We start from the raw sequence: 22,706 nt of genomic DNA, 5'->3' as shown, positions 1-22,706 counted from the left end.
GAGCTAATGGAAGTGACTGAGGCCAAGGTAAACAGGCCTCCTGTCCCAATTTCACAATTTGTTGTTTAATTAGATGGTTCATTTTCTCCATCTGACCACTTGACTGAGGGTGGTAGGGAATATTAAATAGCCAATCAATACCTGGTTGTTTGTTAATTTGTTGTACCACATTTGAAGTAAAATGTGGTCCTCCGTCCCAAGATACAGTGGCTGGAACTCCATATCATGGTATTATTTCCTGTTACAATATTTTCGTTACCTCCCGGGTTTTTGCACTTCTAGTTGGAAAGTCTTCTGGCCAACCTGAAAAGGTGTCTGTTAGTACCAACAAATGCCTATACCCCCTTTCCTTGGCAGTTCCGTAAAGTCAATCTGCCATTGTTGGCCTGGTCCATTTGTTCCCTTTTTGATTTTTCCAGATTGCAAGGTCACTTATATTACTCTCCATTGCCTCCCAATTCCATCTCTCTCCCTCGTTAGCTCCTCTACAAACACAGCAGTTATTTACATTCAATGCTTTAGCTATATTTTCAGCAAGATTTACAAAGACATTTTTAGCAACTGTGGGAATTTCATATTTGACTCCAGTTTTCATTTCATGATAATCTTAATACTAATAATCACACCTGGGTCTTCCATATATCTGAAGTCCAATTTTAGTTACTTCTTTCTGTTTCCAATTTTTCAAATCTATGAGAGTTAAATTTACTGGATTGCAGGCATGGGTTGTACAGCTGCTGTTTGTTTGTAATCCTGCTATTGAGCCTCGTAGAATCTTACATTGATAGTCATATCCCCAGCCTGCAGTATCCCAGCATACACAAGACCATCCTTTTCTTCCACAGAGGTGTGATGACTGATACCTAGCTGTTTGACTAGGTACATCATCAGGATTTATGTGACATTGGTATCCACCTGGGCAAATATATTTTGGTTGGTTACTATAGCACCGTCTCCACTCTAAACTTCCACAATTAGTATCTAAATCATCATCTATAATATCACATGCATCAAAAATTAGTGACGTACTCAAATTTGTTATAACTTCATTATAACTTATTCCAATTAATCTTCCTTCTTCTGAATATGTTCTCATTTCTACCCAATACAAGGTTGGAAGTTGCTTTGGATCATAACACACAGTTTTGTTTGGTTTTTTTGTTGGATCGTTTTTTGTGGTTTTTTTTTTCCTGACACAATTCATAACTGCCTATCTTGGTTCCTTTGCATTCATGAACAGTGTAATAGACCAAGGTTTTAGAGGTTATCCTCCCTCTTCTAGTTGTGGTAATACATTCACTACAGTTGTTGTGAATGTTTTTAGAAGCCACGGCATTTTCCCATATGGTTCCTATCAGAACCGACACCAAAAGAGGTCCGGTCAGGATCATAGTGCTCAGCGGTCACAGCCCCAGGGGTTGCAGCCCTCGGCAGACCTTTTCAGCTGCAGCACCGACTCCCTCCGGTCTTGCCCTCTCTGGTAGGTTAAAGGTATATTCTCCGTTGGCTATTACGGCAATAGTATTTGACCCACAACAACTGTTCCAACGAGGTGGTGATTTCACACCGAATGCAAAAAGAACTGTAATTGATTTCTCAAAAATTGTTTATGGTCTCCCCTATGAGTAACAATATACTTCAAACAATTGGGACACTTGGCTCTAACATACAAGTTGCAGTGTTTGCATATAGGACATGAACTGGTACTGGCCCTTATCCTATGGTTTCTTAAAATAATTTCAACTATATCTGCATTTCCCATATCAGATTTACAGGAGTCAATATGAATTCCCTCAGTTACTTATCCAAGTCCTCTTGAGGGTCAGCTTGGCGTCTCTGGGTTCAGTCACAACTTTCCATTCTTTTATGGGTCCTTTTACTCGTGACGCGTGTGTCCACCCTTTTTCAGCAGTTCTTATCGCTGTTTCTGTAGTTAAAAGAAGAAATGGTCCCTCCCAACGAGGTGATAAACTCTCTTCTTTTCAGCTTTTTATTAGTATCCTGTCATTCTAGTTCTAATTCATTCACCGGAGCCACCCCATGGCACTCCCCTCCAGGGCAGTCTCACTTCCAGGGTCCAGACTCCCCATAGCACACACACCTATCCGGTTCCACAGAAGAGCCTACTCCCCCACCTCTGCTCAACATTCCTTCTCCACCAGTTTCAGAGCAACCTCTTTTCTTTTTTTATACACTTTCCATGTTTCCTCCTTTATTCCCGGTCCACATTTATCCAACAACCCTTCAGTCTCATCTGTCAACATGTCTGTTTCCACTGTTTGCCTATCCCGGCACCCATCCCATGCTCAAACCAGGAGCTGCTTGAGCTCCCTCCTTAACTTTAAACATCTTTCCCCACTATCACAATCTGAACAACATCTCTTTAGCTTTCAGTTTTTCCTGTCCTTTTCCAAAGCCAAAATTTAGGGATCTGGCAGAGGTATATTAATTTTGCACTCTGTCACATCTGCATACATTACTTCATTCCATTTTCCTTGCCACCTCAAAAACAACATTAATTATAACAATGTATCATAATTCAAAGTTCCATTTTTGGGCCATTTTTCCTGATCTTCCAAAGTATACGAAGGTCAGCATTGGTTACAATATTTTACCAACGTTTTCTTGTTTACAGAGGCCCCAGAAGACCCTCTCAGTTCTTTCCAATGTGCCAAAATGTAACCCAATGGGCTTTTCTTCAGAATTTCCTTGTTTTGACCGGCTCCCATTTCAGCCAATCTTTTACAGATCTCTATAACTTCTCTTTTTCAGTGCTCTGCAAATGCACTTATGAAAATATGAGAGCACCTATACACAAGTTTTATGATATTCTTAAGGGGATCAGTAAAATAATATCTCTGAGTTCTGCAGATCAGCTCCCCTGTTGTTAGATCATAGTTTCAGTTACAGCAAAATTTCCTTTGCAATCATGCCCCTTCAAATTTTCTTTGACATTTTTACAAATCCTTTCCCAGTTTTTCCTTCTAACTTCCCGGAAGTCCTCTGAGACTTTGTGGCTTTCTCCACAAAGTAATCTTTTTATTTCTAGTCCCAAAGGATAACCGATTGGGTAACTATAATTTCTACCGCCAGTGTTTCGTAAGAAGACACGAGCAATATCTGCCCCACTGGCACCCTGAGTGGCTGTAAAAGTGGAATCTGCACCGAGAGCACTGCCACAATATCCATGCAAAATGCCACACGTCACATACAGTTACACTCCCACAAGGCACACTGGGACTTTCTGAGCTACTTAATAACTGTACACACACAAGAAGATACACAGGACAGAAAACGCAGCGAGAGGGGCAGCCAGACACTCCCCCTCCCCCCTTTTCTAATTTGCTCACCCAGGCAGGGCACACAGGTTTACACAGGAAGGACAGCGGGAGGGCAGCCCAGGACCCACTGCTCACGCAGACAGGACACACAGGACCAAAAAACATAGATGGTTCATCCGTCTCCGGCCGCTCTCCTCGCGAAGACACGGAACCGCGGATTGGGACTCCACACTCGCGTCATAGCTATGCTACGTCCCAGTTACACAGAAACAGAAACTTACAAATAGGATCCCACACACTCACACTCTGGTTCTGCTTACCCTTCTGCTTCTTATAGTCATGGTTCTCAGAATTTGAGATGCAGCAGAAACCTGGTGGGTTCGCTTACCCTTCACCTGATTCCCTTAGCAGGTCCAGGCTCCCAAAACTTGGGATGCAGCGAAAACCCGGGCTCACCCGTTCCGCTCCCAGGATCGCTAGCAGGATCATTCGACAAGCCCCTTGCTTGCAAGCCCTACCTACCAAGGGGAACTTCACTGTGCACCAGACGTCTCTGCACGCCTTATCAGCAGCCCCGGGCCACACGTACACCTTACAGGCCCCCTAAATTACCAAAACCCCAAGCATACCGTTTCTCCGCAGCCGGCACAGGTTGTTGTCTGTCCCCGCAGTGAGCAGACGAGAAGTGGAGCTCCTCCAGGCAAACAGCCTGTGGCGCCGAGGATGTCCACCCCTTGGCCGATCCTGCAGCCAGACAGATGCCTCCTGTCTGGCTCACCAAATTGATGCACAGATAGACTCCACAACTCGTTAAAGTTGTTAAGTAGGTATGCTTTTATTCAGGGATGAGGTGCATGGGGATAGCTCCTCCAAAGCATGCACCCCTCAGGATTGTTCTCCCTTTACATTTATTCTCTTAAGGTATACATAGACATGAGGTTGCTCAATCTGCCTATACATATTTATTATCTATCCCTGCTTCGTATTATAATGAGCCGGAAGGTCCTTTGCAGCTGCGCAGTGCCCCTTCTGGTCATGGGCAGGGGTCTTCAAGATGAAGTAAATGAGTTTTCCTCTTCTTAAACTTTACACCTTTTGACCTTCAGACATGGCCTTAGGGTTTGGTCAGGGAGCAGTCTGCTTCTCCCTGGCTTATTAGTAGAACCAATCATCTGCTTCTCCCCCTTGTCAGTAGAACTAGCATCTGCTTCTCCCCCTCCAGCAGTAATCAATGCCTTGGCAAGATGGCAATGGCAGGTACTTAGGACAGACAATACTTTTGTTTGAGCAAAGGAATTCCTTTAATCCCCTTGTACAATTTCTCTGTATTACCCCCCTGTACATTGGTTACCCCTGTATCAGTGCCACTAGGAAAAAGCGGCGGGTCGTAGTAGTAGGGGAGTCTGCTTGAAAGGGACAGAAGCGCTCACCTGTCGGCCTGACCTAGTCGCAACGGAGGTGTGTTGCCTACCTGGGGCACAGATCAGGGATGTTGTGGAGGGGCTGCCTGCTCTAGTAAGTCCCATGCACTGTTACCCTCTTCTAGTGATATATGTGGGTGCCTGAGGAGTATGAAGAAGGACTACAGAGCTCTGGGAGAGGTGGTCAGGGGTTCTGGAGCTCAGATAGTCTTTTCGACAATTCTCCAGGACACAGGGGAGGACCTTCCAAAGGCAAGGAGGATTAGGCAGGTTAATAAATGGTTAAAAGGGTGGTGTCACAGTCAAGGGCTTGGGTGTCTTGGACATGGGGCCCAAGTTTGTAGGCCGGGTCTACTGGGGGCTGATGGAGCTGCTCTGATAAAGTTTTGCTAGGAGGCTTGAAAGACTTGTCAAGTATACTTTAAACTAGGTGTTGGAGGAGGGGGGCATCATTCCATCCCGACACACCCAGTCAGTTGCCAGCACCTCTAATAAATGCTCGGAGCAATGTAGTGATATTCTAGCCGCTTCAGCCAATGAGCCAGCTTCATTTGGAGCTTGGATCAGATGCCTTCATACAAACGCCCATAGCATGGGGAACAAACAAGAGGAATTAGAGATGTGGGCACATCTACGGGGCTATGATGTAACAGGCATCACAGAAACATGGTGGGATGGCTCCTTTGACTGGAGTGTTGGAATGGAAGGTTACAGGCTTTTTAGAAAAGACAGGCCTGGTAGGAGGGGAGAGGGAGTTGCCCTTTATGTTAGGGATAGGCTGGAGAGTATGGAACTCTGTCTGGGGACAGGTGATCAGTTAACAGAAAGTTTGTGGGTCAGGGTTAAGGGGAAAACAGTGATGGGAGACATTATTGTGGGGATCTGTTACAGACTGCCTGGTCAAGAGGAACCTGCAGATGAAGATCTCTACAGACAAATAGGAAAAGCCTCACATCCACAGGCCCTTATTCTCATGGGGGACTTCAACCACCCTGACATCTGTTAGAGCAACTGTATGACCTGGCAGGAGCATTCCAGGAGGTTCCTCGATTCTGTGGAAGACATCTTCCTTCTGCAAGTCATAATGGAGCCAACGAGGAGAGGGGTCGTGCTTGACCTCGTGCTCACCAACAGGGAAGGGCTCGTTGGAAATGTGACGCTCCAGGGAAGTCTTAGATGCAGTGATCATGAGATGGTCGAATTCGAGGTCCTCAGGACAGTGAGAAGAGTGTGCAGCAAGCTCACTGCCCTGGACTTCAAGAGAGCAGACTTTGGGCTCTTCAGGAACCTGCTTAGTAAGGTTCCATGGGATTTAGCCCTAGAGGGCAGGGGGGCCCAAGACTCTTGGTTAATATTCAAAGATCGCCTGCTACAAGCTCAGGAGTGTTGCATCCCAACCAGAAGGAAGTGCAGCAGGAGGGCCAGGAGACCTCCTTGGATGGACAAGGAGCTGCTGAGAAAAATTCACAGGAAAAAAGAGGCTTATAAAAGGTGGAAAAAAGGACAGGTGGCCTGGGATGAATACAGGGATGTTGTCCAGGAAGTTAGGGACCGGGTTAGGAAAGCTAAGGCCCAGTTGGAGCTAAACTTGGCTAGGGATGTTAAAGATAACAGGAAGGGATTTTATAGGTATGTAGAGGCTAAAAACCAGACTATGGACAACTTATGCCCCCTCCAGAAGCTTTCGGGAGAACTGGCTACACAGGATTTGGAGAAGGCTGAGGTTGTGAATGACTTCTTTTCCTCGGTCTTCACTGGCAAAGGCTCTGACCGCACCACCCAAGTCTTGGAAGTCGGACGCAGGTACTGTGAGAATGAAGACCTTGGATCCACTGTACAAGAGGGTCTGGTTCGAGACCATCTTAAGAACCTGTACGTGCACAAGCCCATGGGACCTCATGAAATCCATCTGCAGGTCCTGAAGGAGCTGGCGAATGAAGGTGCTAAGCCACTGGCCATCATATTTGAAAAATCATGGCAGACAGGTGAAGTTCCTGATGCCTGGAAAAAGGGAAATATAACCCCCATTTTCAAGAAGGGGAAAATGGATGGCCCAGGGAATTACAGACCAGTCAGTCTCACCTCTGTGCCTGGCAAAATCTTTGAGCAGATTCTCTTGGAAGGCATGCTAGGGCACATGAAAAACAACAAGGTGCTTGGTGACAGCCAGCATGGCTTCACTAAGGGGAAATCCTGCCTGACCAATTTGGTGGCCTTCTATGACGGGGCTTCGGAAATGATGGAAAGGGGTAGAGCAGTTGATGTCATCTACCTGGACTTGTGCAAAGCATTCAACACTGTCCCACATGGCATCCTTGTCTCTAAATTGGGGAGACATCAGTTTGATAAGTGGTCCACTCGGTGGATAAAGAACTGGCTGGATGGCAGCACACAAAGAGTTGTGGTCAATGGTTCAATGTCCAGCTGGAGACCAGTAACGAGTGGTGTCCCTCAGGGATCGGTGTTGGGACCGGTCTTGTTTAACATTGTCGGTGACATGGACAGTGGGATTGAGTGCGCCCTCAGCAAGTTTGTCAACGACACCAAGCTGTGTGGTTCGATTGATACGCTGGAGGGAAGGAATGCCATTCAGAGGGACCTTGACATGCTTGTGAGGTGGGCTGATGTCAACCTCATGAAGTTTAACCATGCCAAGTGCAAGGTCCTACACCTGGGTCACAGCAATCCCAGGCACAGCTACAGGTTGGGCAAAAAGGAAATTCAGTGCAGCCCTGTGGAGAAGGACTTGGGGGTGTTGGTCAATGAGAAAATGAACGTGAGCCAGCAGTGTGCGCTTGCAGCCCAGAAAGCCAAACGTATTCTGGACTGCATCAAAAGAAATGTGACCAGCAGGTCGAAGGAAGTGACCCTGCCCCTCTACTCTGCTCTCGTGAGACCTCACTTGGAGTATTGTGTTCAGTTCTGGTGTCCTCAACATAAAAAGGACATGGAACTGTTGGAACAAGTCCAGAGGAGGGCCACGATGATGATCAGGGGACTGGAGCACCTCCCATATGAAGACAGGCTGAGAAAGTTGGGGATGTTCAGCTTGGAGAACAGAAGGCTGTGTGGAGACCTCATAGCAGCCTTACTGTATCAGAAGGGGGCCTACAGGGATGCTGGTGAGGGACTATTCATTAGGGACTGTAGTGATAGCACAAGGGGTAACGGGTTGAAACTTAAGCAGCAGAGGTTTAGATTGGATATAAGTGTTATAAATTGAGACCACAACGGATCATAATCCAATTAGAATTTTATTAATTATAGCAAGTAGAATATGAGCAAAAACAGCGCTGGACGGCAGGGGAGTCTGCGCTCCACCAACTGCCGTACTGAGCAGTTTAAACAGCCCCTTTTTATACATCTTTACTTCCGTGTTCATGACGTAGTGGAGGTACTCTGCGCATGCTTCAGTTGTTGTTAGGGGGTCGTTTTCTGCCTCCTGGTGGTCGTTGAGGCTGAAGTAAGAAGTCTTCCTCCTTTGTCCCATAGTTGACCCCTCGTTCATATGTCCTTATATGGAGTGGTTTGTCTTATTTCCGCCAGTTCCTGGAGCATCTTGCAAGCCAGTTCCTGGAATGTCTTGCAGTTATCTTATGTTAGCATAAGCGGTCTCTAGTTTAGTTGGTATAAGCGATTGCAGTTATCCTGTCTTGCGTAAGCTGTGTCCGTTGGCTGTGTGCATAAGCGATTTCATATCTTCTGTTGCCTAACCTTTACATTGGGCTTAACATATATACTTAACATATATCTTAATAAACAATACCCTAGTCTATAGTTTTTCACATAAGGAAGAAATTCTTTACTGTTTGGGTGGTGAGGTACTTGAGTGGGTTGCCCAGGGAGGTAGTGAATGCTCCATCCCTGGCAGTGTTCAAGACCAGGTTCAATGAAGCCTTGGGTGATATGGTTTAGTGTGAGGTGTCCCTGCCCATGGCAGGGGGGTTGGAACTTCATGATCTTAAGGTCCTTTCCAACCCTAACTATTCTGTGATTGTATGATTCTATGATATTCAGCAATCCTGTTCAAATAATCTGTGACCAAAGCCTGGAAAAGGCAACAGTTAGAAACCACTTCAGTGACTACACAGGTTCAAGGGGAAACATTACCCACTGAAAGCCTGATAGCTGCAGCTACAGCAATCAGTTCTGTAAAGCAAAACAGTTTGTCAGACAACTGTAATTTTTAAACAAGACAAACACTCTTGGCTCCTATCAGCTGCATATTGTTCGTGTCACTCAACTGATTGCAGTTGGGTAAAGTGCATTTTTTGTGAATAAATTAGGCCTTGATCTACACTTAGAAGTTTCACTACATCAGCAAGGGGTGTACATATCAGGGTGATGCATCAGCCATGCTGGCACAGTTAAAACAGCCACCTTATTCTTCATCCCTAGTCTGAGAAGATCTTTTTCATGTTTGAAAAAGACATGACTTGGATCAAGGACTTTGAAAGGGCTATGTGAAATATCATCTCAAGGTAACATTCAGGGCACTGCTAAACCTGGCTTGCTGGGGGGAAGCTAAGTGTTTTTCTGTGCTCATTTAATACTGAAGGTATCTCAGGGAGCACCTCCCAGGTGCCACAGAGCATGCCAAGACGAAGACTGACCACCATGCAGTGTCCCTGCTCTGAAGCACAGGGTCATTCACACCAGAGTAAATATCTCAAAGATATTTTTCTAACCCTTAAGTCTGAAAAGCATTAAGCAGCAACCATAACAAACAGACAAGTGACAAGGCACACTGATTCTGCAAGTAATGTCTCAACCCCCAGCTTGTTTTGGCTCCCTAAACCCACAGTGCTTTGTTATTAAAAAAACAGCAGCAAATTGCTTTTCCACATTTTTGCCCATTCTTCCCCTGAATCTACTTAACCTTGCATCCTCAACTACCTTTGGCAAGATGTTCCACTAGTCTGCTCCCTCTTGCATGAAGAAACACCGTTTGTTCTGGACCTGGCTCTAACTTCTTTGATGTACTCTGATTCTTGTACTAGACTTTTAGGTGCAGGCAAACAAGGAAGATTTAAAAAACTAGTGGAGTGGCCTTCTTCAAAATACATGCACCACCCTGCCAGTTTTATTTGCTCCACAGGGGTAGCTGGGCCCACAGCTTTGTACTCACTGCACTCTCAGGAATTTGAGATGCCATATGACAGGTTTGGCCCAGTGCTGGGGAGCCCAAACACTGGGGGTGGGGTGAGGTGGTGGTGCGTATGTAGGAGGAGTCAGCTGCTCAAAAAAATCCTCATGTACCAGCTGGAAAACTCCTGGCCTCGTGAACTGACTCTGAAACAGGAATCTGAGCACCTTAATTCTGCTCATAGCGCCACCATTTCAGAGCTTCCTGAGTTAGAGTCACACACAGTGCAGTTCTCTTCTCCTCCCCACCTCAACAATAAGCTCTCTACAGTAGTTTGCATCTTGTTGTAGAAGTGTGTGACTAAACATGCAACCGGTCCCCCACCTCAGTCAGACCTACAGGCTCTCTAGTAAAACAAACAGCTGATCATCAGATGATAAGTCTTCACACCACTACTGCTCTGTAGCAAAAAAGCACCATGCTTCCACCAGGCACCACCCCACTGTCCCACAGACGTTTCTTTCAGCATACCAGTAGCCTCAAGTCTCTCTTGAGTATCAAAGACCCAAGAGCAGCAGCTGCCGTTCAGCTCCTGGAACTGACACAGAGGCCTGTGGAGACAGTATTCTCACAGGAGTATGGATATTTGGTACATGAACTCTGAATAACTCTGAAAGATACAACAAGGCCATGAGAGGCCCAAGGAAGCTTAAGCAAGCAAGATAAGAAGAAAGAGAATCAAAATTAGACAAATTTAAATAATTTAGTACAAATTGCTCTTTTTCTAACTGTCTGTGTGGACAAAATCCTTGCATTCCCCCCCCCTTTTTCTTTTAATCTATTTCAATACCTGATTTAGATGACCCTACTTGAGCAGAGGATTTGGACCAGATCATATCTCCTACATATGCCAATCACAGGCTGCTGGGCCTGCCCTTTTTCTCCTGGATGGCTCTCTGATAACAGTGGAGGCCATCCCTCACATCAAGGTCTGGCATGGCATGTGTCCCCACCACTCCACACCTGCTGGGTTGCAGCCAACAGCGGAGCTAAAGGTTCTTCTTGATGGCAAACACAGAGGCCAACCCAGTCTTGCCCTTGACTGTGGTAGCAGGCGTTTGGCCAACATCAGTCCTTGCACCTTGTTGTCAATGCAAAGTTTCACCTGCTTCATCCAGTAACAAACCACTACTATGGCAAAGAACACACAGATTTACATTAGCAGAGTAACTATTACAGTGTATCAGCATGTTGAAGATGCTGATGGCAGTGAGGGACTAGCCAAAGAAATTTCTTACAGTGGGGTTCTCCCACTCTCTTAATTTGTTCCATTACCTGCTTTATAACACTACCATCATCTTAGAATCTTTCTAGGTTTTGCCTTAGCATTTTCTAGCAGCTGCTGCAAATTTGCATGCTCTAACATCTCTTTTGTAAGTGATAAATCCATACAAGGTATAGTTTCTTATTAGCAACTGGCTAGTAAATACAGGTGTTTTTATACACAAAATCACAGCTTCTAATAATTTACAAGCACACATATTCAAGTTGTTACTTTTCAGTTGTCCACAAGTGTTGTTTTGCAATAATTCATTTTTCTCTTCCTCTATCTCATTTTGCTTGGGGTATTCACAGTCAGCTCCTGTAGCTGAGGCATCGAGTTCTTCCACTCATCTGTCCAGCTCATGGCAAGGCTTGACAAACTTTGCAGGCAGCCACCGTGGACCTGTAGGTAGGAGGAAACAAATATACCCCCTCTCCCAAGGTTATCAGTTCTTGAGAAATAGACAGGTTAAAGTGATTCCTTAAGGCAGAAACATTCTGATGCAAAAGGAATGTGAAGCAGCTGCAAAAGTAAACTGCACCTTTGTAACAGTCAAAGGGGTTTTCTGTATCATTACCCACTTTTTTTTTCTCTGCCACCCTGATACTGCTTGGGTGACGGATGATATAGCTTGTGGATGCACTACCCCTCTCGCTTTTTCAGTTAGCAGTTCTTGTTTCAACCGATCTGTTCTTCCAAGTCTTGGATTCACCCTCAGGTTACTTTAAACACACTAAACATGTGCTCAGTATGTTGCAGGCGCTCTTTAGGCTTTGTTTGTGGTGTCTCTACAAACTGCGCCCATACTTCAATAGATAGAGATGTTTGGGTTTTTTTTGTTGTTTTGTGTTGGGTTTTTGTTGTTGTTTGGTTTGGTTTTGTTTTTTTTTTCCTTCTTCACTCCTTGGCTCCATCCTGGCCTTTCCACTGGTGGAGCACTGGGAGCCGAATGGGAGGGCAGCTTCTTCTGAACATGGTTACTGAACTCTTATAAAATAATTTTTCTTTTTTTTTTCATCTTTTCCTTTTCCATTTTTTTTCCAAAGTCACTCACCCTGCTTTATGAAGCTACAAACGCTGGCCTGCCTTCTCAGCAGCAGCAACAAATACCTGCTAGTAACCATAGTTTTCCATTAACCACTTCTCTTGCAATCCGCAATACTATTTCTTTCTTGTCCTCCCTTTTGACGAGTTTGGTGTGAGACTGGAGTGGCCGGGAGATCTGCCTTCTGTCCCCCCCTTACATCCATGACCACTCTCACTCTCAAGATCACTATCGCTGTCGATCACCTCCCCCCTTTCTTCATTTGTTACCGGTGGGCTGACAGAGCCACTGCCAAATCAAGATTTTCGTCATCCTTCTGGTGCTGCAAACTGTTTTCTAAAGCAAGACACCCAATACACTTTTTCTCAGTGACACATCCCTTACACTGTTCATTTGCATTGGTTTTAACAACCATAATTCCACAGGATATTTGCCATTCCTCATTATTTCTTAAGGTAAAGAAAAGATCTACATACGGCACTTCATCCCATTTTCCTTCTCTTTTACAAAACAACATTAATTGCAATATAGTATTATACTGTAGAGTTCCATTTCCAGGCCATTTTTCTTGATATTCTAATTCATAATGTGTCCACCAAACATTACAATAATCAATCAACTTATTTTTCCACATACTTTGCTCAAACCCTCCTTCCTTCCAATGGCTTAAAAGACAGCCTAACAGAGATGATTTGGGAATTGACGGCATTTTGTGAGTACAAAGAAATTCCTAAGGAAACAAGTTCCTTTACACCACAAATGAATTCTTACAGAAAGAAGTTCTTTCACACCACAAATGAATTCCTACGGAAACAGTTTCCTTTACACCACTAAGTTACTTTGCCGAACCTGCAGGGCTTACGCCACTGTCTAACAGACGGCACACAAATGCTGTCCCTGAAGCATTACCAGACCAGATTTGCTGAACCTGCAGGGCTTTCGCCACTGTCTAACGGACGGCGCCCAGGCTTTTCCCCGGGAGCTCCCTAGCCCAACCACACACAGCTTTCGCCACGTCTAACTGGCAGGCTTTACCAGACCAGACTTCAGACCAGATTCCAGATCAGACTTCACCAGAAGTCGGTGCACCATATGTAACTAAAATCGGTACCATTACTAAATTAAACAACTTAAAAGCACCTTTCTCACCATGTCAGAGGTCCGTCATGAGCAGCGGAGGTCGGTCGTGGCTGATAGCTCCCCGAGAATCTCTCGGTGCCGGCTGGAGCAGGATCAAGATGCGATCCGCCTCAGCAATGCCTCAAGGTCCCATCTGGGTCACCAAAATGTTAGCGTAAGAATGTACACATAACCACCGGAATGGTTATATGAGGTGCTTTATTGCAGCGCTGGGAAACCAGGGGCACTTGCCCAAATCTGGCTTTGACCTTGTCACATCACGCTCGCAATTTATACATCAAAAGTTTTGCAATGAATGCATATTCAACCTAAGTTGCTACCTTAAATAATACATATGCATCAGGGATTGCCTCATCAGTCTATTGCGACATCAGCCTCTTCTGCACTTGCATAGTCCCCCTCTGGTGGTCGTCCTGATGAAGTAAGGAGTCTTCCTCGCTTTGTCCCTTTTGACCTGTCTGTTCTTTGGACAGGCCCCAACCATTATGTGGATGCCAGCATTCTCTTGTTTTCACTTGGCTGCCTCTGGTCAATCTGTATGTTCTGCTTGGGTAAGGTTTTACAGTACTCTCTTAAATCCACTCATGCCAAAATTACAACTAAGGTACAGAATAGCAACGTTACAACTAAGGTACAGAACAGCAAAGTTACAACTAAGGTACAAAACTATTAACTAAGGTACAGAACAGCAAAATCAAAGGCCTACTATTGATTTGCAAACATTCAAATATAATTATTTTTAAGATAAAATTTCACCCTTTTTCTAACACCTGGGCAATACCCTGCACTGCCTGACTGAGGCCAACATCCAGGAGCTGGCCTGCAAGAGTGACGGTTACTCTGGAGCTGACATCAGCATCATTGTGCGGGATGCCTTCATGCAGCCTGTCCGAAAGGTGCAGTTGGCCACGCACTTCAAGAAGGTGAGTGGGGTATGCTCCTGGCCCAGGGGTATCTATCCTGGGGCAGGGGGGTTCCCCATGGCTGGCATTGCTGTCATGGCCACCATCCTGCCTGGCTCTGCTGCAGGTCTGTGGTCCCTCCCGCACCACCCCTGGCACATTGGCACATTCGTGGATGACCTCCTGACACCATGCTCATCTGGTGACTTGGGTGCCACTGTGATGACCTAGGTGGAGGTGCCCAGGGACAAGCTGATGGAGCCCATTGTTTGTATGGTGAGTGTGGTCACCCCCTCTGCACCAGGCACCTGTCCTGGAGGCTGGCCTGGCCCAGTCCCTGGCCCTGCCACTTCCCTGTTCCTCCTACAGTGTCTCTGCCTGTCCCCAAGAAGGGCAGGGCTAGGGTGGGGTCCTCCTGCTTGCTGGAGCCTCCAGGGACACTGGGGATGGGGCTTGGCTCTCCAGGCAGCTCCCACCCACCGAGACAGTGCTGCCATGGGGCAAAGGTTCCAGCCCCCAACCCATGGAACCCCCCCCCCCCCCAGGGTGGGTTCAGGTACCTGTACCAGCCAGCACTGCGGTGGGGGGGTCCCTAGCTCGTGCCACTCCTTCCAGTGCCAGCTTTCAGCACCCTGCCTGCCTGTGTTGCAGTCAGACATGCTGTGCTCGCTGGCCACCACCCACCCCACTGTGAACTCTGAGGATCTCCTGAAGGTGAAGAAATTCACAAAGGACTTTGGACAGGAAGTTTAACTTTCCTGTGGGGTGGGTGAGGATGGGATGGCCCCCACCCTGCTGACCATGCCAAACAGGTTCATCTTCTGCTCACTGCTCATCCCATCACACTGGGGTCTGGCCACATGGCCCAGGAGGGCTGACATGACTGAGGGCTGTCTGAGCATGGTCGGCCTGCATGGCTGGGTGCCCCCCTGGCTGCACCCCCCTCTTTTTTAAATTAATGCTGCTCTAGGTTCTGTCTTGTTTATATGCAAATAAAAACAATATAAAAGCTTCAGCTGGCACCTGTCCCTTCCATGAGGCTCTGACCACACTTGGGGGGGTCTGCGTGGCCTCCCCTATTTCCTCCAGTAGCACATTGCCTGTGCTGCTGCCACCATGTGCAGGCAGGAGTCATTGGGAGCTGAGGCCTGTTTCCATGCAAACTGTAGGGCTCTGCCCCCTCCCAGAGCAGCCCCCAGCCTAGGGCAGAGGCCATGGGGCCACCTCCTCTGCCAATCCCCCCTTCACAGTATGTATTTTGGCTGCAGTAACAGCAAGTAGAAGTCCCTGCAGTGCTGCTTTGCCTCTTTAGCCAGTGTCTAGTGCAGGGCCCCACTGTGGCTCTGCTCTGGTGGGACAAGGCACAAGGGGATCAGTCTAGGAACTCCATCCAGCCAATGCTGGTGAAGGCGCATGTGTCCATGCAGTCGATGAAGAGGATGCCATCCAGGTAGTCCAGCTCGTGCTGGATGACATGGGTGGCCCAGCCCTTTGCCTCTCAGCTCAGTAGCTCCCTATGCTTGTCCACCCCTGCTACTGGAGAGCAGTGGTCAGGGGGAAACTGGGGTGCTAGGCAGACCCCTGGGGGGCAGGCAGGGCTGGTGGGGTGCATACTGGAGACATGGACAGAGAAACCACGGAGACTGGCACAGCCATCAGGGCTGGTGATGAGGCATGTGTCAAGGCCACAGAGTGTGGGGTTGATGAGCAGGCAGAGTGGGAAGGGCTCAATGCAGTGAGTACAGTGCAGCACCACTGGGTACTGCTGGCACTGGGTGAGTAGCAGCTTGGTGGCGAACACTTGCAGTGGCACACTGAGCTGTGGGGCTCTCAGCCACAGGCACAGCCTGCGCCACAGCCTGGCTGCGAGCAGCACCACCAGCTCCTGCAGCTCGGGGCTGCCCAGCTGCTTTAGGGCCACATCGTCAGAGTGTGGCACTGGGGTTCTCACCTCACAGGGGGTGGTGGACCGGGGGCCCAGCACCTGCTGCCATAGCATCCATCAGTATGAGCATTCCTGCTGGCCCCAGCCCACCGTGTCCCTGCCCCTGTGCACCAGGGTGGGCCCTGGCCCCAGCTGCCACCTTCTGCCAGTGCTGCCACCATTTGCAGTTTTGGGGGGATGGGGCTCCCCCTTCCCTATTAGACACCAGGGTCTCACCCAGTGCCTGCGCAATCTGTGCCTGGGGAAAGAGCATCTGGAGGCAAAAGTTCAGGCAGGGCAGCAGGTCATCCAGGAAAGCTGTGTAGAACTAGACAAAGAGCTCCTGCTCCTGCTTGCTGAAAGCCATCTCCTCTGCACAGTGGAAGGCTAGGATGGTTTTGGTCACCTGGGGTGAAAAGCAGAGTCAATTCTCCCCACAGATAACCCCATGCATAAAGTGGATGCTCCTCTCCCACCCAATGGTATGAGGTTCAACAAAGCTCAGTGGCAGGTTGGGCCACAACCATCCCATGCAACACTCCAGCCTTTGGGAAGAGTGGCTGGAAAACTGCTCAGCTGCAAAGAAGCATGGGGTGTTGGTCAACAGCAGCTGAATATGAGCCAGATTGTGCCCAGGTTGCCAAGAGACCAACAGCATCCTGGCCTTTATCAGCACTGGTGTGGCCAGAAGGACTAGGAAAGTGATTGTCCCCTTGTACTTGGCACTGGTGAGGCCCCACCTCGAGCACTGTGTTCAGTTCTGGGCCCCTCACTACAAGAGACATTGAGGTGCTGGAGTGGGTCCTGAAAAGGGCAACAAAGCTGGTGAAGGGCCTGGAGCACAAGTCTTGTGAGGAGCAGCTGAGGGAACTGGAGTTGGTCAGCCTGGAGAAAAGGAGGCTGAGGGAAGGAGACCTTATAGCTCTCTACAGCTACCTGAAAGGAGGTTGTAGTGAGGTGGGCTTGGTCTCTCCTCCTAAGTAACAAGCAATAGAACAAGAGGAAATGGACTCAAGTTATGCCAGGGGAGGTTTAGACTGCATATTAAGAATAATCTCCCCAAAAGCATTGGCACAGGCTGCCCAAGGAAGTGGTAAAGTCACCATCCCTTAATGTATTTAAAAGATGTGTAATGTGGTACTTAGTGACATGATTTAGTAGTGGACTTGGCAGTGCCAGGCTAATGGTTGGACTTGATCTTTAAACAATTTTTTTCCAACCTAAACGATTCTATAATTCTATGCTACGAATAATCAGGCAGGGTGAGCTTGTCCCCGTATCCTCCCAGGACAAGGCACATCTCCATCCCCCGCACCTTACCAAGCGTGTCCTCCAGGCAGTTGGTGTCATCCTGGGCCAGGGCAGCAGAGCCACAGGTCACTGAAGGCAAGAAGGACGTCATTGAGGAAGCAGGTGAGGGGTGGGAAGTCCAGCAGCACCATGGGTGGCTGCAGCATCCCTGGCTGGGCTGTGGGCACCAGCACCCCTGTGCTGCCCCCCAGGACAGTTAGGGCAGAAATGAACATGTAGGAATACATCTCTTCCCTGAACTTCTCCACTCCACCCTCCACAACCTTCCTGAAAGTGGCAGTGGACACATGATAGAAGAGGGTGGCCAGCTGCCCACAAAATTGGCCCCCACCCTGCTGAAGGATAGGCTGAAGTTCATGCACTGCTCCAGCAGTGAGTCCAGGCTGCTGCTCACCCTGCACCAGATATTGCTCTCCAGCATCCGCAAGAACTTGGAGACCTTCTGCAGCTCCCAGCCATGGAAGCTGGCCCCCTGTTCAGAGCCTGCCCCTTGGCAGGCAGGAGCAGCTCCTCATTGGGTGATGAGGTCAAAAAGGTGGATGTGACAGGCCTCGATGGCCTTAGTGATGTGGAAATATGGGTCATTGTTAGGTATGGAGACCTGGATGGAACGCAGCCAGGAGTCCCATGCCTACAGGAACTTGATGTGCAGCTCAGCCTCAGTGAAGATGTCTGTCCTGGGTTCAGCAGTAGCAGTCATTTTTCTCCTTCTTAGTAGCTGGTGCAGTGCTGTGTTTACCGATGGGCTTTTGGTACTGCTGCTTTGGAGACAGAGGAAATTGAGCAGCTCTCCACCTTGCCTGGTCTCTCAGAGGATCCTTCTGTTGTGGGGTTGCTGAAGGTTGAAGAACAACAAGTGCCAATTACAACTACAACAGTGCATCAGCGGCAATATCACACCAACCAAGACTCCCTGATTCCCATCCATAAGCTGATCCATAGACTGGAGAGCCAAGGACTGATCAATAGGACCTCCTCATCCTTTAATAGCCCCATATGGCCAGTGCAAAAGTCTAATGGAGACTGGAGACTAGCAGTAGACTATTGTGGCCTGAATGAAGCCACACCACCATTGAGTGCTGTTGTACTTGACATGCTAGAATTTCAGTATGAACTGGAGTCAAAGGCAGCCAAGTGGTATGCCACAACTGATATTGCCAATGCATTGTTCTCAGTTCCTTTGGCAGAAGAGTGCAGGCCACAGTTTGCTTTTACTTGGAGGGGTGTCCAGTACAATTGTAACTGACTGCCCCAGGGGTGGAAACACAGCCCTACCATCTGCCATAGATTGATTCAGACTGCACTAGAACAGGGGCAAGCTCCAGAACACCTGCAATACATTGATGACATCATCATGTGGGGTGATAGAGCAATGTTCCCACCAACTAATAAGAAAGAAATACAAACTTTCTCGGGTGTTGTAGGGTTCTGGAGAATGCACATCCCAAATTACAGTTTGATTGTAAGCCCTCTCTATCATGTGACCTGGAAGAAGAGTGTTTGTAAATGGGGCCCTGAGCAACAACAAGTGTTTGAGCAAATTAAACGAGATAGTTCATGCAGTAGCACTTGGACCAGCCTGGACTGGCCCAGAAGTAAAAAATGTGCTCTACACTGCAGACGTGGAGAATGGTCCTTCCTACCTGCAGCCTCTGGCAGAAAGCTTCAGGGGAGACTCAAGGTCAACTCCTTGACTTTTGGAGTCGGGGATACAGAGGATCTGAGGCCAGCTATACCCCAACTGAAAGAGATACTGGCAGCCTATGAAGAGATTTGAGCTGTTCTGGAAGTGATTGGCACTGAACACAGCTCCTCCTGGCACCCCAGTTGCCCATGCTGGGATGGATGTTCAAAGGCAGAGTCTCCTCTACACATCATGCAACTGATGCTACATGGAGTAAGTGGGCTGCACAGCAAGCTCAAATAGGAAATCCCAGTCATCCAGGAATTCTAGAATTCATCATGGACTGTCCAGAGGGCAAAGATTTTGGAATGTCACCAGAGGAGGAGGTGATGTGTGCTGAAGAGGCCCCACCATATAATAAACTGTCAGAAAGTGACAGCAATATGTCTTTTTTACTGATGAGTCCTGCTGTATTGTGGGAAAGCATCAGAGATGGAAGGCAGCTGTATGGAGTCCCTGAAGACAACTTACAGAAACTGCTGAAGGAGAGGGTGAATCGAGTCAGTTTGCCAAGGTGAAAGCCATCCAGCTGGCCTTGGACATTGCTGAATTGTGGGGTTCTTAAAGAGCCAAGGCTACATAGTGAGCAATTCCTATACCCTGAGTCTTGCTACTTTAAAATAAGAAGAGCCTTGGCAGGCCTAAACTAGGTCAGTTGTCTTGTTATTCCTCTGTAACTTTCCATGTTTTCGTGCAGAGAATGATCCCTCCCAAGGTTGTAGTTTCCCACTGTATTTTTAGAGTAAGGTATTTAATCACAATTATAACAAGGTGTAAACATTAGCTCTGTAAACGATAGTAACCTCCAGACTAAGCAATTAGAGCTTAGTATCCAAGGCTATTACATAAGGGAGTAAGGGTATAAGAAGAGCACTGTATCTAATAAAGTTTGGCAATCATTTGATCACATTGATCGTCTCCACGTTGTCTGGGACTCCTGCGTCGACAAGTGGCGCCCAAACAGGGACCCTCAGATCGGTAACCTTCGCAGAGGGTTTGAAATCCAATCAGGAACAAGGGGGTAGGAGCCGGCCGAAATCGGCACTGCCCCGGCGCTGCGGAAGTCAGCTAGCTGCAAAGTTGGGATCTCGCCCTGATCAGGTGAGTGGCCAGGGAGGAGATGGGGCACTCGCTATCCAAAGATGAACAGGCGGTAATGAAGCTCCTCCAACAAATTCTCTCTAAGAGAAGACTAGAATACGATAGTGCCGCCTTACAAAGGCTGTTAAAATGGTCCCAAGACCGTGGTCTTCTGCCCAGCGTGCAGGCAGCGTTTGAAGTTTCTTCATGGGAACGTATAGGACAGATGCTGTGGGATGAAATCAGTAACGGGTCAAAGGAGGCCCCTAAATATGCTGTTTTGTGGCGGTCAGTGAACTAGGCGCTGGTCGAGGTGAAGTCTGAACGGACTTCAGTGTCTTCAGTTTTGATGGCCACCACGCCAAGTGAGGAGCCATCTGGATCAGGGGTTAATGATGCAACAGTGTCATGGGTTCAGCAGTAGCTCATGCTCTGCCAGTGAGGAGGGAGAGATAGGGCGCCTGGTCTGGGCTAGTCGGGGAGGTATTCCATACCACAGCACGTCCTGCTTGGGGAGGGGACTGGAAGCTGGCCGGGAGGGAAGGAGTTAACACGCCGGGCTGAGCTCGGGGAGGGAACGGGAAGCTCTCTCTGGGGCTTCTGGCTGCTGGCCTCGTGGCTGGACTGATTTTACCTCAGTCCGTGGGAGTTGTATTCCTCCGGCTCTCCTTCCCATCCCTCCGGGAGTGGGAAGGTGAGGGGGGGGGGGAAGGGAAACAGAGGGGGAACTGTGCAGATTTAGTTTAAACCGTTTTTATCTCAATCCGTGGGGGCTACATTCTTTGGATTCTTCTTCCTAACTCTCCGGGAGTAGGGAGACTTGATTTAAACCACGACAACTTTTGGCGCCCAACGTGGGGCCCGAGGGTTTGAGATAAGAACAGATCTGAGCGAATTTATAGTCATTTGTCACAATGCTGTTTTATTGGCTCTCACAGTTTTTTCTCTTGATCTCACGGTTTCAGGATTTTACCAATTACTTTTCATATATATTAGCTGTGTTAGTGTTTATCAAGTATGGGGTTTGGGCTAAGGTTCTGGTCTCATTGTACTTTATGGTAATGACTTGTAATACAATAGAAACATTAATCATGAAACTGATTTGGTTTATGCTCCCGGTATGGTCACCAACTTTATATTTTGGGAGGTATATAATAGAAATGCTTGGGAATTTCACATCTTTTTTCTCCTTCTCGGGTGGTCAACCTGTGAAGGAGACATTCTGCTATCCTCCCAGTGTTCTCTCCAGATGGTCTACAACATCATTTGAGGGTTTTGAAGTTTTTGAATGGCCTTTTAATACTGTTGAGACTTGTATGCTGATTGCGATGGGTATCACCATAGTAGCACGCATACAGAGCGTGTTTTGCCCACAATTATTTCATCTGATTTCAAGAGTTAAGCGGAGTCAGGTCTGGTCCTGTGTTGGGGTTAAACGACGAAATAGGAGGACCAGGAAATCTTCCCAGAGGCTGGATAGTCATGAGAGGCAAGAAGGACGAGGCAGGATGAAGAAACTATGCATCCACTACCTGGTCTAGTATCTGATCAGGGGTCATCATCACACGACGAAGAAGAAGAGGTGACTTCTCGATCTCGGACCTCAACTGAGCTGCGGAATATGCAAAAAGATTTCACCCGTCAACCAGGGGAGCACATCATCACCTGGTTGCTCCGATGTTGGGATAGTGGGGCCGATGGTCACGAACTAGCAGGTACAGAAGCCAAGCAGCTGGGGTCACTTGCTAGAGAAGGGGGAATTGACAAAGCAATTGCAAGAGAGAAAAAGTCCCTCAGTCTTTGGAGGCGGCTTTTGGCAGCTGTGAAAGAAAGGTTTCCATGCAAGGATGATGTTATGAGTCGTTCGGCCAAGTGGACTACTATAGACAAAGGCATCTAGTCCCTGAGGGAATCAGCTATCGTAGAGATGATTTATCACATCAAGCCGAATAATGGGGATATACCCATAGACCCAGATGAAGTCGAATGCACACGACCCATGTGGCGAAAGCTTACACGAAACGCACCGTCGTCATATGCGCATTCATTGGCAACGGTAACTTGGAATGACATAGCACCACTAACAGTGGATGAAATGGTTCATAAACTCCGAGAATTCGAAGACAATCTTACCCCTTCCATCATCTCAGCTGTGGAAAAAATGTCTCAGGATCTCAGACAGGATCTCAAACAGTTGAGGGATGATCTGTCTGATTTATCTAGCTCCTCACGTGTGCCAATACGCGTTTCAGCTATTAACAAAAGGCGTCCTATTGCTCGAGAGAGAAGATATATAAGATACACACCACGGGCCACCCTATGGTTTTACCTGTGGGATCATGGAGAAGACATGACAAAGTGGGATGGAAAACCTACTTCAGTCTTGGAGGAACGTGTGGGTGAATTGAAGAGAGGAGCAAGGGCCAAGACTGATCGCCCCATGAGAGCTGCAGCTTCAGTCTCTGGTGAACAGGTTCCCAGATGGAGCGGAAGAGCTGATTTTACTCC

The 22,706-nt window shown here is 47.7% G+C and overlaps 1 pseudogene; it reads right to left on the bottom strand.

The window, feature by feature from the left end:
• Nucleotides 1–15,571: 15,571 nt before the first annotated feature.
• On the bottom strand, nucleotides 15,572–20,407 carry LOC117437990 (conserved oligomeric Golgi complex subunit 8-like; annotated as a pseudogene).
• Nucleotides 20,408–22,706: the final 2,299 nt, after the last annotated feature.

Source organism: Melopsittacus undulatus, chromosome W (genome assembly GCF_012275295.1).
Source record: "Melopsittacus undulatus isolate bMelUnd1 chromosome W, bMelUnd1.mat.Z, whole genome shotgun sequence".
Classification (NCBI taxonomy): Eukaryota; Metazoa; Chordata; class Aves; order Psittaciformes; family Psittaculidae; genus Melopsittacus; species Melopsittacus undulatus.
The sequence above is the reverse complement of the archived record's forward strand: the minus strand, read 5'-3'. Positions and strand labels throughout refer to the sequence as shown.